We start from the raw sequence: 18,740 nt of genomic DNA on the forward strand, positions 1-18,740 counted from the left end.
AGGAAGACTTCGGAGAGGATTTTGAAACACGGTTTATTCAGGCTGCACATTTCCGAAGGGAAGGGGTCTGCTTTAGACCTCTGTACGTCTTTTTTTGGCTTTGGAGTAAATTGTGTTGCCGGGAACTCAAGCTTAGTATCGCGCTGTGCTCAACGTAGGGGAAGGAGTTTCCTCCTTTGGCGTAATTGTTTGATTGCTGATGTTTGTTTAGGTGTCTGGCTGCCTAGCAACTGGTTTCACCAGTAGAATGGAACTCTGTCGTAGCCTAGTTTGAACGTAATATCTACTATGTTTGAGTTTACAGCTGACTCAAAAACAACAACAAACAGTTGCACCAAGAGACATAGCTTTAAATTAAATCTTACACCCTTTAGTATGTGCAACATTAACTACTCAGTCACTTTGTTCAAAGTGAACATGTTTTGTTTCATTTTTATTTATGACGGTGATCGTATAATGATTTCTTTATTTTTGTGGCTGAAAAGTTAAAAAGCATGACTTAAAACCCACAGCGTTTGGATTAAACTCTCATACAAAAATCACATGGCAATATAATAAAGTATAAATACAATAAAATCAATCCTAACAAGAACAGCAACAAATAATACAGTAATGTCTCTGTTTATGTAAACATTTCCATGTCCAAAAAAATCTTTCCAATTCCATTTTTTTCTGTTTGTTATAGGATCATCTTGAATTTGTTCTTTTTCTTTTTTTTCTTTTTTCTTTTTCCCTCTGATATCAAATCCACCATTTTTTTTTTTTTTGCTGGGATCAGCCCCTCACCGATCCTGGGTATCAGATCACGTAAATGAAAGTAAAGGATGGACTACATGCAGGTTGTTTTTCTATTAGGCAGTGTAACAAGCACTTTTGTAATAGTGCTAACTGTCTTGGGTCAAACTGAAGCTCGTTGGCAAAGTGCGTCACAAAATGTTTAAACACTGTAGCGTTACACTTTGTTCTATCATTCAGCGTATTGAAGTGCAGATTAAATTTGTGGTCATTTTATGTTTCAAGTCACGTCAAATGGGCTTTTGTCGTTCCTATATATAAATCGCTGGTATACTTAGGAACAATGTGTCCTTTTTCCAGGAACATGGTGTAACAGCACAGTGGCCAAGACTTGTGAGACAAGTGTGAGACAATAAGTATACAGAACAATACGTACACTTTTGGTGCTATGATTCAAGTCGCAACTTTATTATAAAGTACAGTCTGTTTGGACGTTGTTCAAATGATTAACTCGAGACACAGGCTTTGCTTGAAACGAATTTTACACTGAGGAAAATAAACGCGTTCGGCGTCTCCCTGCGTCTCCATCATGGATGTGGTGTTTCTTGTTTGTGTTGAATTGTGTTCCTGTTTGCCTGGTGATGGTGAAATAATATATAATATGCCATGTTTTGCGCTACAATGTTACGCATTACAAGTTATTCTGTAGTCCTAGTTTTAAACACTAGGGCCAGCTTTACACCCTGAACTGTGTTGAACTGGCGCGGCGGCCAATGAAGAAAAACACATGATAAGCTGTAATTCCAGCCTTCTTTATTTATATAGCAACAATGAAAACAAAACTAAGAAAACAACAGCAGGAAAGCAGTAATACTTGTGAATGTTAACACTTGTCCTGTAGTATCTTGTGTGAACTCTTCTTGAAACCACCGCCTCTTAATGTTGTGGGAATTCGGGCACATTGTCTCCCGAGCTGCTCTGTGGGGATAAAGGTCAAGAGCAGGCCACCCGATCTTGAATGCTCATCTGTCTGCTGAAATCTTGCTGCTTTTTAGGACACAATGGTGTGAATGCTTAAGTAGTCCAGAGTGACTGGCAAAGCCGGCATACGTCATTTCCATCTGCAGCGTTCCAGCGCCACTGGGACTTGCTTCTCATGACATTTGAGGCACTATGGAATGCACAGGAAGCTGAATAAGTGTGGCCTTTTTTATCCGCAGTGACCTAAGCTTGGAAATCAGGGCTTTTTAAAGGTGACCTGATTAGGTCTTGTTCCACCTGGACTTCATTAGGCAACAGTGCACGATGTCTTTTTGTATGACTGGCAAGTCGCAGTGTGTCGCTGTACAAGCTGAGAAAATACAATGACGACTTTTATAAATGGACAAAATATACAACTGGTGCTTATTACATAAGATACTTTATTACATAAGATTTTTATTCAGCACAGTGGAATATGCAATAGAGTGCATTGCATTGATTCTGCTTGTTGCAGTGTTGCCAGTTTCATTTTGCCACCAGATTTGGTGGCATTTTAGACCAAATTATATGACTTTATTTCGAAAACTTTTTATTTATTTATTTTTTATTAAAGCAGACGTTAGTGACTGTCCCGCACCCAATACAGCTCTCCAGCTCACATCACAAGAGCTGGTTATGAGTTGGGAGAGCAGGTCTAGTCGACTCACCACCAGTGTAAGTTAAAGTAAAGCTTGACTGAGTTGTGCTTGCACGAGCTTGTGTTCCTAACGCCCAATCACTGATCACCGTTTTCCCCAACACGCCCAATCACTGATCACCGTTTTTCCCAACATGCCCAATCACTGACCACTGTTTTTTTTCCCAACAACCAATCACTGACCACTGTTTTTTCCTAACATGCCCAATCACTGACAACTGTTTTTTTCCCAACAACCAATCACTGACCACTGGTTTTTCTCAAATGGCCAATCACTGACCACCATTGTTTGCCCCACCCACACACTTCTTTTGTTATTCTTTGTTTTAAACCCTCTTCTTGATTATATTTACACAGGTTATTCAGTCTGTAACTTACCTTCGTGTTAATTACCCAACTACGTTTTACCACTGCTTCATTTTCTCAGCATTATTCATAGAAGTTGTAGTACTTTTATACTAAATACATAAATAGTTTGTTTTTGGTGGCCTGACCAATGACAAATCCTTTCTATGAGAAACTAGTTAAAATGGATTATTTTCCATTTGAATAAAACTATTTCATATTCTTTGTTTAACATGGTTTTTATATGCAAATGATCATGACAATTCGTTGAATAAGAATACATTTTTTGAGCAAGCGTTAGCTTCTTTCCTTTGAGCAGAGAGAACACTGCGTGGCTGCTGAAAAGAAAGAACTTCCCCAGACAGAGGAGTAGGTGTGTGTTGCCGTGAGGAGATCATCATGTGCCGCCAGGTTAATCTGCATTTTTGTGGCAGCTGACTGATACGAGCATGGCGCTGAGCCAAGTGTAACAGTGTACTGTGATGGCACGTGGAGCGTGGTGTCAGAAATATGATCGATCTGCTGGGGGGTGAACAGGCTTGCAAAGGTTAGCCGCACATCACCGTCACTGTCTCTATAAAACACGCACCATAAAAGACTTCACGGCTGAATGATTCACTGTCGAATGTTTGACTTCTGATTCAAATTCTCTTTGCATGCTCACACACGCTACCTGTCTGTCCACAGCTGTTGGTTATTTAGTCTGCGGCGGCGGATGGCTGAATAGATAAGCGTGATAGGGTTTATGGCTCAGCTACCTTGTGTGACTTTCTAGCAACTGTACAAAAGGAAAGCGGGGAGGGGGGGTCGGGTTGTGATTATATTGAGCCTTATGTTGACGGCTTGATACTTGAGACGCAGCCCATAGGGCAGATTAGCTTCCAGTCTTTGCACTTGGCATGAGTTGGAGCTCTGCTGAGATGGCTGCCCACTCCCGACCGGAACACTCGCTGCTAATAGGGAGGAGCTTCCTGTCTCGCAGAGATCCGTCTGCCCGTCTGACATCACGTGCCAAGCCGCCTGTCTCGTCGCCTGGAATGTCATCACACCTTGGGTGCAGAAAATGTCAGGGGGATCCTGTGAGAGACCTCCTGGTACTACTACTATTATGTCTGGACTTGAACCCACACCCAGATACTGACCTTGACGATTTTTTGGAAAAAAATTTGGTTGGAATCGGAGTGATGAAACCTTACATAATACTAAAGAACAAAACCAAAGGTGAAGTTGAGAATATGCAAATTCGCAGCATCAATCTTAAGTTTGTATGAGCACCTCTGGGAGGCCGGTGGAAAAATTCAGGGTGTGTGTGTTGGTGCATTAACAGTGTTGGTAATTAAATTTGAAGCTGATGTAGCAGTGTGAAACACAAGATCTTAAGCTTCTAGGCCTTCTCCTGTCTACTGATCGTCATAGCGACTGAGAGAGGCAGTCCATATGGCAGAGCAGGGATAAGGCCCCTATTCCTGTTCCTTCATACGTTGACAGATGGAGACTCACTGGGCCCTGAACAGGGTTCTAATCCTAATCCTGGCAGCATTGGAACTGAGGCACCCTTGGACTGTACGCTTGCTCTGAACTGTACAGGATTACTGCATCATATGTTTGTTCATTAATGAACATCCTGTCCAATGTTCTGTAGTAGTTATGTACGTACAGTACAGATGGGCTTGGGTCCACCACTGCGAATCTTCAGCTACATTATCATTTTTATAGTAATAACTTACACAGGGACTTGTATAGCAGATGCTCCACAATAAACAGATTAAAAACATGAGACTTTTTTTTTTTTTTTTTTGGAAAAGAGTCTTCAGTGTTTTCTTCACAAAGAAAATTCTTTTCTTCACATACTTCAGCATGTCAGGAAGCTGGGGTCAGAGCGCAGGGTCAGCCATGATACAGCGCCCCTGGAGCAGAGAGGGTTAAGGGTCTTGCTCAAGGGCCCAACAGTGGCAGCTTAGCAGTGGCGGGGCTTTAACCCCCAACCTTCCGATCAGTAACCCAGAGCCTTAACCGCTAAAGTCCCCCAATAGGACTTTAGGACTGTGCTTTGATGAGCTACATTTTTTTTGTCGAGCTAACTTCAAGAGAGTAGGGAAAAAAGAGAGGTTGTTGAGGTTTATAGCTGCTGTAGTAAGTGAAACAACTTAAATGTAACTATGGACTGAAATGTCTAGCGTGTCATTGTACCCATGGGTAAATTGCTGTGGTGCAAATCACTATGGTACATGCTGTTATAGGAAAGTAATCAACTTCAGGGTGGTAACTTTGTGTCGGTCGGCAGCACACCAAGTTGTCATTCCTGCAAAAGTATGCTAGCTTGTGTTCCTCATTCCTACTTACCAGGCTAGGCTTTCTATATAAACACTTTGTTCTAATAATGCAAACGGTGAGATGTGATACAGGCTGAACAGTCTGCTTTTGTGATTAGCAGTAATGATGCACATTTTGGACAGGAATACTATTCTAAAAAGATGACAAATTTACTATTCGAATTATTTCTGTAGTATTCAGACGTATGGAATATTACGTACGGGTCAGACCGTGTCTCGTTTATGAGCGTTATTTGTAATCGAACAAGCTTTGCCATTTCAGACCAGTTAAACAACGCTCGCTTTTATTTTGCTTTCTGTTGTGCAGTCTCCATTCGAACATAATGATGTAACATCAGAACCTGCAGACCTGCCAGCAGCTGGAAAATATGTTCCCTCATCCAAACATTTCTGAATGTTCCCTGTGTCAAAACTATGGTTGAAAAGGTTGGACAAGTTTCCTCATAATAGTCTGTAAGGTTTTGCCGGATGTCATCATCATTAGGAACCATTTGGGAGCTGTATGAATCCCGAGCCAAGAGGAAAGTCATAGAAAAGTTAGATGGTTTGCAGAAAGGTCTTATATTCTACTTTTCATCATTTCACTGCGTTGTATTAAGTACGTCTTCAACCCACATCCCTGTTTACAGAATGGAAATGAATTTTTTTTTTTTTTTTCTTTTGGAATAATTGCACATTTGAAATGTTTTGGAACTCATACGACCGTTCCCAAAGTCAGTATTAAAGTCCTTATTACTGTTCTTCTCTCCCCCCCAGCACAGCCCGAGGATATGTGTCTAAGTTTAGTTTTTGTCTTTCTCAGGTAGCACTTTTTATTTGATGGTCCAAATGTAGACATGCTGTTAAAACCAACGTATCAAAGATATCAATATTTCTGCTTCTTGGTGTTTAGTAGATACACCTGCTGTATTTCTGTGGTCCAGTTTCTAGACTCTGGATATTAAGTTGATTGTCTGTAGACTGTCCCTAGTCTTATCACACATCCACCTTTTAGTACACGTCAGTTTGTACATTTTTCTGACATGTCGTTGAAAGATGGCTAAATCAGTTGTGCTTTGACACTAGAGGTTATTCGGAAGCAGACGGAGACTAGCTTGTTCAGACGCTCTCAGACCGGTTGTTTTGGTCCACACCCGAGTGCGAGTGCAGCGTTCTCATGAACGCAGACGATGTGCAGTGGAGGAGAAAACTCAAAAAGATGAAATACTGCACTCGTGACATCTCTAGGGCTGCAACTTATGATTATTTTCATAATCGATTAGTTGGCTGATTTTTATTTTTCCGGTTCGTCGATTAATCGGATTGGAGGGGGGGGGACTTTCAGTGCCTTTTTTTTTCATTTATTTAAAATAAAATCCACAAACTGAGTGTTACAAATGTAAACTTCAGTGTAAAACTTTACACAGCTGTTTATCCAATTATATAAGACTGAAAAGAACCCAATACACACACACACACGAGTGTGTGTGTGTGTGTGTATGTATATATATATATATATATATATATATATATATATATATAAAATTCATTTAGGACTGTAGTTTAATTCAAGTATCATTCAGTGTTTTTTTGATGTTTGTTTGATTATTTTGTCAATAATATGGACAGTCAAAACATGTTGCAGTGGTGTTGTCTGGAACGTGAGCAACCTAATAACTACAGAAAGTTCCTTTCAAACCAGTCCTCATCGGTTTAATATTCTCTCAATACGTCAAGAATCAACCAGTTGAATAGGACAAATGCTGCCACCTTAACTTAACCTAACCTTGCAAACCAGATGTCTTGTTTTCTGTACAGAGTCTGGTACATTTTCTCACTAAACCTGTCTACCGTTCCAAAAAGAGGCTTGTCCAACCACAGAGCTTGAACAGAACACTGTTTCCTTTATTTATACAGTTGGTCTTGCTGAGCTCAAGATCACGTTTTTTTTTTTTTTTACATTTCTTTTTGAAGAGAGACCTGTTATACAATAACGAGAGAAAATCAACAGATGCAGACACAGCACAAGCATGTTTCATCATTAGCTGTAAATGGACAAGCGAGTAAGAGATCAAAGAAAGCCGTACAAGATTCCGCAGCGGTTTTTATGATAGTCATGGCTAAAAATGCTTGATTTTGCGGTGTCTTTTTTTTTTTCTGTGCTGGTAGTAGGTTGAAGTGGGAAAAATTCTTTTAGCGTGCATGATGCAGCACCCCTGAAGGAGAGAGGGTTAAGGGCTTGAACCCCCGGCCTTCTGATCTGTAAGCCAGAGCCTTAACCATTTAGCCTCCACTGCCCTCAAGTAACAGTTTGGCCAATGTAGCCCTAAATGCAGTTTGGGTAATGTGAGCGTAGAAAGTGTACAGCAGAACACTATTTTGGACAAGTGGCACTCGGCTTTAGCGTCGAGTTTATGTTTAAGTTGTTCTTAAACCGATTTTCCGTTCGGCGAATACGTCTTGCTCCGAAAAGCTCGTCGTGTCGTGATGTTTTCTGTCGTTAAGCGTGTAACCCTGAAGTGCCTTCAAGACGTTGAAGCCAGAAAAGCGCATGAGGTATGTGACGCTAGAATAGGGAGGCTGAGACCGTTGAATTATTGACGTCATGTCATAAATAGCCCTTGGTGAAGTCTAATTGCAGTTTTAAAATGGTTACCGTACTGTCTTTGTGCTCGTTGTTGTGATGGTGGTGGTGTTGATTTTGTTTTTTTTAATGAACATGACCCGCTTCTTGTGTCTTTAGTCCTGGTCTTGGTCCGAAACGTGGCCACTGCAGCACTCTGCCTCCTCCTGTCTCTGTCGCAGTGTGCAATGCAGCCTGCTTTTGACAACAGCTTGGCGAGAGGACACAGTAAACACCTCAACTTTTGTGAGGCTTAGCACAATCCTGACTAGTTCTCACTTCAGCTCCAGTCATGCATATTGGCTAGTCGGTCGCGCAGAACAGAAGGGAGAGTTTCATCAGTAACAAACATTACCTTGTACTTTATATATAATTGCCATGTGGCATCAGGAGTACTGCAATGCAGCAGTGTTCGCACCCTGTTGTGCATGAGATCAGGCAGGATTAAAATGGGTCTGGGTGAATGAGAAATCGCCTGTAGTCTGCGACGCATCTGCTGGGCCAAGCGTTTCTAGATGAACGTGAACAGAATTATGCAGTCGGCTGTAAGAACACGTTTTAACTTGCTGGCTTTATACTCGTGCAGCGAGCGTTTCCGATGGAAATCCTGCCTGTCCGTGCGTCAGCGAGCCGTGCACGTTTGTCTTTAAATTGCACTTCATGGGCCGCTCTGTCTGGTGGAGTCATGTGTGTTGGCGTTCACCTCGGTGACCTCGTCTATACTGACTGCCGAGCAGCAAAGGTCGGGCCGTCTAGACGCTGTGGGGAAGCATCGTGATGAGCTTCTTATTGATTTGTCTGGAGCTTTAGCAGCTGATTTGAAACGATAGAAGAAAAAAAAAAGCAGTGTGTGTGTGAGAGAGAGAGAGAGAGAAGGAGAATACTTAGCAGGAGTGTGATCCTCCCTGACACAAAACTCAAAAAGCCCTTTTGTTTTTGTTTAGTAATCTATTAGTAATTGATCCTGTGCCAAATAATTTAGCCTAGTCTTTCATTGCACCATCATATTCAAATATCAAATACATATAATAAGGCTTGGGGTGGTGGGGCAGGTTGGCGGTGTGTGTGTGTGTGTGTGTGTGTGAGTGTGTATGTGTATATATATATATATATATATATATATATATATATATATATATATATATATATATATATATATATATATATATACACACACACACACATATATATAATATAAATAAAAAATTTTTAAATGGCATTCTCGGAGCACAGAGCCGTGCTTTATGGCGCTTGACTGAAGGGTCAACAAGAGTGCGAGCAGTGTGAGCCTCGTCCGTGTGCCGCACGACAAACTTCTATTGATGGATTGGTATGAAGCAGTGAGCTGAACCGAAGGCAGAAAAGAGCAGAGAAATCAGGGTGCCGGCTGGGAAGCAGCAGACTGGAACAGTGTTTCCGATGTCATCATGAGGCAGAAACACTTCTCAGGCCATTTACTATACAGCATGTTCGACTCCGAGCACGTCTGTGCTGCGGTCTTGCCCAGTAATGGATGCTGTCTATCAAAGGAATGCATCCAAACTAAGCATCTCCATCTCTCTCTCTCTCTCTCTCTCTCTCTCTCACATACACACAATTTGTCTATAATAGTGAGCACTGTTATGTCTTATGTTGTTCATCAATATAATATTCGAAGCTGGAGGTTTTGAGATGTTCATTAAATCTGGTAGAAAACAAAACTAGGCTTCTGGTTTAGTTGAGATTTTTTTTGCACGATAGAAGTTCATGTCTTCTAGCAAGTGGAGGATATGAAGAGAGTGCAAAAAAAAAATCTTTCTTTTTTTTCCATGAGTAGGGGATTGTGCTCGGCAGGGTGCCTTCTTCACATTCTCTCGCTCTACTATTTTCCTGCCGGTGTTCTTTGTTCTCTCTCCAGTCTGACAGTCAGTCACGCCTCACCAAATCACCAGGACTCTCGGGCTTTCTCCGCTCGCTGCTGCTGACCCACCTGTTCCTCGCCGCACAACCACAGTGGCCTCAAATACCACATAGCACGACAGCCTAGCAATCTAACCAGAACCTCCCAGTATGCTGTTGTAAAGTCTCACGTGTGGCTTTTGTGCTGAATCTCTTTCATGTGCAAATGACTTACCTACTTTAGCTTGTTTTTGTGAATTTGAGTGTGTGTTTTCATTGACTATCTGACCCACTTCCCCCATGGTGCCAGGTGAAAACATGCAAACCTGCACTGCTTTCCACAGTTCCAGCTTGGCACTTAGTGTGATTACAGAGTTCTGTATTAGATGAAATAACATTTGGTTAACAAAAAATATATACATAATTTTTAAACATTTTTCCTACAACCCCCTGCAGTTACACCACTGACCCCCCCATCCCCCCCTATTAAAGTGCACCTATTATGGTTTTTCATATGTTACCTTTCATGTAGTGTGTTATATACGTAGTTGTTTGTGAATGTAAAAACGTCTGCAAGGTTTCAAAAACCAAAGTGCATGACGTTCGGAGTTATTGATTCTCAAAAGAAGTAATCGATTCTGAACTGCTGAAACTTCCTGTACTAGCCTACATAGGTTTGTAACAAAAAGCCCCACCTCTGGTCTTCATCGGCTGCTCGTGAACAGACTGAGCTGAAACTCCTTATGGTAGTGCGCGTTTCCTTTTTGAAACACGCTGACAGTGGTAGACCAATCACAACAGACTGAGACATCTGACCAATCGGAGCAGAGTATGCTCTCTAAAAGGAGGAGTTTAGAGCGAATCCTTTAGAACGGATCATTTAACGAGTCATTTGTGACACTGGGGGGGAAAAGGTAATGCTGCAGTTTAAATTATGAGCACGTTAAAGTGTTTTTTGACCTTGGATGCATGTAAAACTGTTGTATGAGACCTCTAAAACAAAATTAGGCATGTTTCAAAACCATAATAGGTGCGCTTTAAATACTATATTTTTTTATAAATACAGTAGCAGCAAGAATGCAACAGTCAGTGCAGGAATGTGCAAATATTGCAATGGGAGTGGAATGGAGTTCAGTTCAGAGTGTGTGTGTGTGTGTGTGTCAGTTCAGTCTCTGAGTATTGAAGAGTCTGATGGCTTGGGGGAAGAAGAGTTCCCTGGAATAGACTCCAGGCCCCCCCCCTGTGTAGGATAAGCGGTACGGAAAATGGATGGATGATTTTCATTTACACATTTCCTCATGCTGAAAATGGCATTAATTTGTATAAAATCCCACCAACACAAACGAGTTTAAAAAAAAAAAAGAAGACGACGCAAAAACAAGAATTTCTTGAGCATTTCTCTCTGCTGCCAAGCAACTAGCTCGGAGCATTCAAATGCAGTCCGAATTGAAACATTTTACCAGCATTTTTTTTTTTTAAACTAGGCAGGCTTGAGAGGCACAGCTGTGAGTGGATATTTTAATCTTTTTTTTTAAACATGGCTGAAATGCAGGTGAAACTTTGAAGAAAATACCTGAATACTGGAAGAGCAGCATAGAAAATCCAGACCCTATTAAACTCCGTACAAAGCATTACTGCTGTAACAATGTGCATGTCAAAGTGGACACTTTCATCTAAAACCGATACTTTGCTAGAATTTGAAGATGATCATTCTTTGCTGAAGTTAAAGTGCAAACGAACAATCTCTTAAATCTGCTTAAAGTATGAAATTGAAAGCAGAAGGAAAAAAAAAAGTCTCAAATGCAAACGACTTTTTCACCTCAAGAAAAGCCAAGATGCACGCTTCATTAAATAACCAAAGAATGTAGGCAAACATCAAATACAACTAATGAACGAAGGTTGTGTTCGCGAGCTCCATAATAACTGACATTCCACATCTGCCTGCGTGATGATAGGTCACTGATACGCGGCGATGAGAATTAGGTCACTTGTGTCAGTGTGTTATTTACTTGATTTGAAGGAAATTATCTAAATGTCATCTAAATTATCTAAATTTTAGATGTTTTAATTTTCCTTTTTTGGGGTAAGACTTAACAAGCAAAAAACCTGCTTGTGACTTGGAACTAGTAGAGTGCATATGTTCAAGATAATATACAAACCTCTAGGGAGGGAAAAACACCTCACGCTCCAAAATGTGCGTTTTTCAAAAATCTTTATTTTAATCGACAACTTTTTTGACATGTGTTTATTGCTTTATTATTCCCCGCCCCCTTCCCACCCCCAATTTTCTTCCTAATTTTCTCCTTAATTCCTACCTCCTTTATCATATGGCAGATACCAGCTAGGTAGGATCACGTGCTCCCTCCGGGACACGTGAAGCCAGCCAACTGCATCTTTTCAGACTGCTGCTAAGCTATGCCATGGGGCGGTGCTATCCGAGATTGGCTAGTGTCACAGAGATTGACAGGAGAGAAAGAATGCCATCCCTCTCAGAGAGCATGGCCAGATTTTGCTCTCTCGAACTCCCGGTCCCCGATGGCCACGGCATTGTCAGTATTTGAACTCGCGGTCTACAGACGATACGATGAAAACCAGACGATGGTTTTCAAAGAGTTTTTTCGTGTGTGTGTGTTCGTTCTGCTGGTGAAACATCAAGGAATAAAACACTCTATGGTTCTTTATGGCTCTGAAACGATGATCGGACACTTATAAAGTTCATTAATTTAAATTTGTAAGAAGTCGGTCCATGAAATTTATTTTGCAGTTAAGTTTAGTTTGCAATTTGAGAAGTTTTGGTTTAGGTGGTTTTCACACTGGGCACGTTTGCTGTGGCCCGAACCCGAGTGCGAATTCAGAGTTGGTCTGGTTTCAGACTCGATTATGAAGAACATAATGCGACTCACCATATTTCTTGTTTTTAAAAATGTATTGTTATTATTTTGGTGCGAATATGCTCAGAAGTTTTGTGTCCCACAGCGTTCCCCTGCTTCTCATTGTACACGTGTGTTGTGCAGCCCATACAGGATTGAGTTTTTGTTGTGATTGTTGCAGCAAAAAAAATTTTTCTTCAGCTTTATTATAATAATAATAATATGTTTAATTTATATAGCCAGAGCTCAAGGATGCTTTACAATAGCAGTACAATAATACACATACAATGAGCAATCATGGACAAACACAAAATGTGAAAAACAATGAACACTCAAACACACAAAATGAAAAACACAATACCGATAGTACAGTCACTGAGAGCAAAATGCATAGCAACACATTAGGACAGATAACAGTGAGAAAACGAATACGTTTTAAGTTGAGATTTGAACTCTGAGATGGACGGGATGCTGCCACGAGTCAGATGGCGTGAAATCCAGATCTTGGGTGCTACAACACTGAAAGACCTGCTACTCATAGTAGAGAGATGAGCTCTAGGGACCGAGAGGGGTCCGAACCCAGAGGACCTGATGGAGTGGGTCGGGTTGTAGGGGTGAAGCAGTTTACTAAGAGAGCAAGATGAATCGAAGAGGGCTTTGACTGAATGCACGTTGCGATAACGTCACATGATGCGTCTTAGCCCAAATCTGTGGAAAATCTGCAGTAATTTTGCTAAATTGCAAGCGTCTCCCAATATTTTTGTGTCCATTTCTGGAGGGATAGTCTGTGGAAAGCTAAGAAAGTTGTGTTCACGTTCAAGAGAGACCGCCTCCTACAGGTAGTCTCGGGTTCGGTACCGCGGTGCACTTCTCAGTCCGCGTGACCGCTTTCACATGAGCGGTTCTTCCTGCAAACCGTGCTCTGTTTTGGATTAACGTGCCAGTGTGAACGCCTCGTAGACCATCATCAGTGCTCCATTTTGGTGTGCTTGTTAGGGATGTCACGAGAACCGATACTTCGGTACCAAGTCCGTACCAACATTTCTTAAAACGTGACTGTACTTGTTTTTCTCCAGTAGCGTTAGCACCGTTTGTAACGAAAGTACCTAGGTTGCGATTCTTCCGGACCTCAAGGGGGCATAAAATACACGCAAGTGTTTTAATTGGTCCACAAGTGGTGAAGAAGAAGAGGAACGCCTACAAGCACACGGGAAAAACTACAGAAGCTTAGCTTAACAAGTTTAGCTCCGCCCCGACTCGTTGAGAGGAAAAGAGAGGAAAGCTAGTATCGGTTTCCGGTGTGCAACCACTGCTATCGTTCATTTCAAACAAAGCGAGGAAACATGGAATTTGGTGAAGCACCTGAAAGATGGTCCTATGTTATGTTTGTTTGAGGCAGCTGGCATTGTTGCTGTGAAACCAGCTAACATTATGCTCCATGTAATGTTAGCGATAGCCAGTTATTTGTTTATGACGCCAACCCATTGCAATGTTATAAACTACTTCCGAATGGGCCACCATGCATCGCCATTCAGCCCATGTCCTGTCAGCTAAATGTAGCCTAATGTCACTAATAATTATTCACATGTTCATGCTTTTAATAAAACTTTTTGGCTTGCCACCATATCAGTGAATTTAAACTAATGCTTGCATTCAAAGTATAAGGTGTGTGTGAGCACATCCATGTGTGTGCGCGCACGTGCGTGTGTGTGTGCGCGTGCGTTTAGGAGTGCACCTCCACTCACAGTCAGACAGTGTTTGATAACTAAAATACCCCCCCCCCCCCCCCCCATATCTCTGTGTCTTTGCCAGTATCAGCCAGAGGAGGATGTCCTCCAGGAGAGTTTTTTTTTAAATTTATTTTATGTTTAAATTTTTATTTTTATACCACACCGTGGTATCGACTTTGGTATCGAGTATCATGTACTTTTGGTGGTATCGGTACCGACTACTAGATTTTTGGTATCGTGATATCCCTAGTGCTTGTATGTACAGGAATCGATGTGTGGTGGCAGAAATCGTGTACAGCATGGAGAATGTAGAGGAACTGCTGTATTACAGTGAAGTGAGTAGAAAGTAGAGATTTTTCTTTGGAACTGAAGTGAAAGGGAAAAAACTCAAGGACAAGCATTAAGCAGAGATAACTTGAGGAATGTTCTTAACTATGTGCTGTCATTTTCCACCTCTGCTTTTAAATAGGTGATGGCCAAGTAAGCAGAGTTTACTCATTATTATTATTATTATTATTATTATTATTATCATTATTATTATCGCCAGGCACTGTTAGAAACCTGTAGTAGAGCACTGTAGTTGAGAGGCAGCTTGGAGGTTGTTACACATTGACATTGATTAATGAGCGACCTGCATCTGCTTTCAATGCAAAACAAAGATTACCCTTTCTCCTGCCATCTCAGACATCCCTCACTCCTTCACTCCCCCCCCCCACCTCCTCCAATCTTCTCCCCCCTGTCTCTCTGTCTCACCGTCCCCCCCCTCGCCCCCCCCCCACACACACACACACACACACTCCCTATCTCTCACCACCCTTCTGTCTTTCTCCCCTAACGGGCAAACCGTCGTCTCCCCTTGGCTGGCAGGCTGGCTGGTGCGATTGATTTGGAGTGTGTCTCGGTAAGGCAGCTTGGTGCAGCAGTGGCCGCGTTCGCTTCAGCACGAGGAGACAGACAGACCCCCTGCTGAGATCACATTTCACATCCAGCATGACAGCATGCCTACACACACACACACGCGCGCGCATGCTCTGAGAGAATAGCGTAATCATCTTGCTCAGTACACTTGCTTAGGCACGGGGGCCGATGTGCTTTCTCTTGTGCTTTAGCGTTTCTGAAAGATCAGAAGGAGAATTAAGGTGGCGCGCGAGATTTTTTTTTCTTTTGATCAGGTACACGTCTGTCTACTTCCCTAAAAGGATCTCGTTAACTGAGTCGCTGATTTAACTGCAGTCTATTTATTATCAGTATGTAACCTCAACAGTGCTTCTTGGTTCATATATAAACACAGAAGACATGCTGTACCTGTTGAGAACTGGCTGAATAGTACAAGTATTTGAACTATGCTTTCATTTAGGAGTGTATTAGAATACTGAAATATTCTCAACTATTCAGCTACCCGTGCCTTACAAATTCTGAAAAGGAATGAACGCACATCTGCCGATACTACTGATGCAGGGAGAAGCACTATCTATCTGTCTGTGCAAGCCAGCAGTGTGCATCAGAACTAAAAAGTCTCAGAGGTGCATGTTTTTTTGAATGCTAATTGTAGTGGACGCTGCACATCTCAACTCCATATTGCTTTTTATACATGGCACTGCTCTCACGTGGAGCATTTATTTATGTTTCATTCACTCATTCAGTCTAATACATACTGTATAATGCACCTACATCTAGACTGTACAGGATTTCTGTAAGAGTTTTTTGTGTGATTGTTTCGAAGTTTCTGATTCAACTACTTGAATTGGCGAAATTGCAATTGTTTTGCACTGTGTTTCACAACACAGTGGTGTTTGTTGTTAATGAGACCTTTTTAAATGGTAAAATGGTGTGCACTTATATAGCGCCTTTTAACCTTCGCGGTTCTACAAAGCGCTTTACACTGTGTCTCATTCACCCATTCTCAAATACACACACCATGCCAAGGCACTAACTTGCCATCAGGAGTAACTTGAGGTTCAGTGTCTTGCACAAGGACACTTTGGTATGTGGAGTCTTGTGGGCCGGGAATCGAACCGCCAACCCTACGATTAGTGGACAACCCGCTCTACTACCTGAGCCACAGCCACCCCAGCTATACTCATGTTTGATGCACATGGATCGAACAGGGCTTTAGCTGAATGTACGTTGTGATGTCACATTATGCGTCTTGGCCTAAATCTGCGGTAATTTTGAATAATTGCGAACTCCTCCAAATATTGCGGAGGTTGCTTGGCTTTGCGTTCATTTCTGCAATCACTAAATCTTGGAGGGACTGATTTAATCCAAACATGCCAAACATGCACATTAAGGATTGTTTAATCAAATGACCCCTAAACTGCATACTGAAATACTGAGCTACATTCAGTACAGATTTCATTATACAGGGTTTCCCAAATGTCTCCAATGGACTGCGTTTGCCTGCACCACGTCGGTTCAGCTTCCGTCAGCGGAAATTTATGGACATCCACATCTCGATCATTTCGAATTTCTTAATAAATTTGGCAAGGTGTGTGTGTGCGTGCGCGCGCCATGTTTCCCGGTCCAGCCATGAGAATGCTTTCAATACGTTCTTCTTTTGTCAAAGACATTCTTAAAGCCTACCTGGGGGAAAAAATTAATAGAATATAATCTGCGAATGAAAATTTTGCTGAAAAGTGTTCATTTCCTTTATGTACGGAGACTTTTGAGACCCCCTGTACGTATATTGAATACATACACAGGTGCTCCTCTACCTACAGGAGGAACGTTCAGTTGTAGTGAAGAAATGATCATGGAACCCTTTAGACATCCCTGTAGCACCATGAAATATCTGTTTGTTAAAGAAAACATTTGTAATGAAATTCTGAGTTCTTTTAAACTTTTTTAAATTTTTTTTTTATCTTCACTTTGGTTTATGTTTTCCTAAATTACCCACAATGCAGTTCAACTTCCTGCTGATGGTGGTGCCAGTATGGTTTAGCCCTTGCTTCATTTCTAATGCTGCAGCGGTGCTTTAGTCAGTCCCGCTGTCTCGCCTCATCATCTGTCCATCGTGTTCAAACAGATCAGGTTCTAAAGCTTTAAAGTCCCCCATGAAATCAAAATGGATGTTTTGTGGCTTTCAGTATGAATATGTTCGCCGTAAGGTTCTCTATAAGCTAGTGTGTGCAACAAAACAATGACAGAATTCACATTTCGAAGATATATGCATTCAAAATGTACAGTCTCACTCTACCACCAATACGGATCAACAGTTTCGATGACCTCATTCTGCACTTCAGCTTCTCATATAGAGTTTCTGTCCAATCAAATGCTCTCTAGACTCTGAAGTCCCCCACCCCCAACGCTGTAAGCATCACCTTGCTGAAGTTGGCGTTATTGAGTGAGAGAAATGATATCAGCAAGCATACGGGTCAAAAATGTGTGTGTGTGACGCGTGTGCTTTTATTCAGTTTCACAGCTGTAACGTTGTTGTGAATACCATCAGAGTTTTCATCTCGTGCATCAGTTGTGTCCTAGGCTGCGTTGCATTCTGGAGCTTGGAGCCCAGCGTTCGGTGTCTCCACTACGTCTCCATCGCCCTGGTCTGCTCAGGACGTAGTTCAATCGTTGTTAAACAACCTCGGTGAGTGTGAGCCTGCACATGTGCGTGGGAACATGTCCTTGTTTGACTTGGACGCTGTCGCGTCGTTCTACAGCACGAGGCTCGGCTAGGTCGTCTAAGGTCGTTCCCGCGCATTGGTGGAGCGTGTTTTCACTACGTCGCCGGTTACTGCGGTTCATCCGAGGTGAGCGAACAGCAGGTCTGGACTTTTTTGAGCCTCGTCACTCTTTCAGAGCGTTGAGCTCGCCACACACACAGACCTCGTGATCACTGTTTGGGTTGTCCGAGGCCAGGCAGCATGCTCACCTAACCTTAAGTAAAAGGATGTTGGAGCTCTTTTGTAAGTGACAGCAGTAGGATCAGGAAACTACTTTTAAAGGGCAGCTCAGACTTGGTAGTATTGCTCAAAAGCAGAGATATCTACTGCAGCGAGGTGGATACTGCAGCGTGCGTCACTCACTTTCATAAAAATAACTCACTCGGTTTTACAAAGACGCGCTAGAAAGGTTCTAGATGGTTCTGACTTGCATATGCTGCTCGGGTTCAGAATCGCCGCGTCACGTCGTATCTTCTGCTCTTCTGCTGTGATTTGTAGGGATGCAGATAGATAATGGTATCCTTCTAAATATCATGCTCTGATATCGATATTCAGTAGCAGGCATCATTGTGTGACGTCAGGCTGGTGTAAGTTGTTGCGCTAATGAGGCAGTGGTTAAGACGTTAATCTACTGATCAGAAGGTCGTGAGTTCAAACCCCAACAATGCCAAGCTGCCACTGTGAGCTGCCCTTGAGCAAGGCCCTTAACCTTCAACTGCTCAGATATATAAATGTAAGTCGCTCTGGATGACGGCGTCTGCCAAATGTCACAAATATAACGTAAGTGTAATGAACAGACGACACAAAACGACAGCGATCTGGACAATATTCCATGATTCAAAGCAAAGCAGTGTGCAGATTGTTCTCTGAGAAAAGATCAAGACGAGGAACTTGAGCATCTCTTGCA

At 42.1% G+C, this 18,740-nt stretch overlaps 1 protein-coding gene across 1 annotated transcript in view; it reads left to right on the forward strand.

Moving 5' to 3' along the window:
- The window catches only part of ldlrad4b (low density lipoprotein receptor class A domain containing 4b), a 77,904-nt gene that overhangs the window by 2,230 nt on the left and 56,934 nt on the right, over window positions 1–18,740 (forward strand). The window lies entirely within an intron of this gene.

Source organism: Ictalurus furcatus, chromosome 1 (assembly GCF_023375685.1).
Source record: "Ictalurus furcatus strain D&B chromosome 1, Billie_1.0, whole genome shotgun sequence".
NCBI lineage: Eukaryota > Metazoa > Chordata > Actinopteri > Siluriformes > Ictaluridae > Ictalurus > Ictalurus furcatus.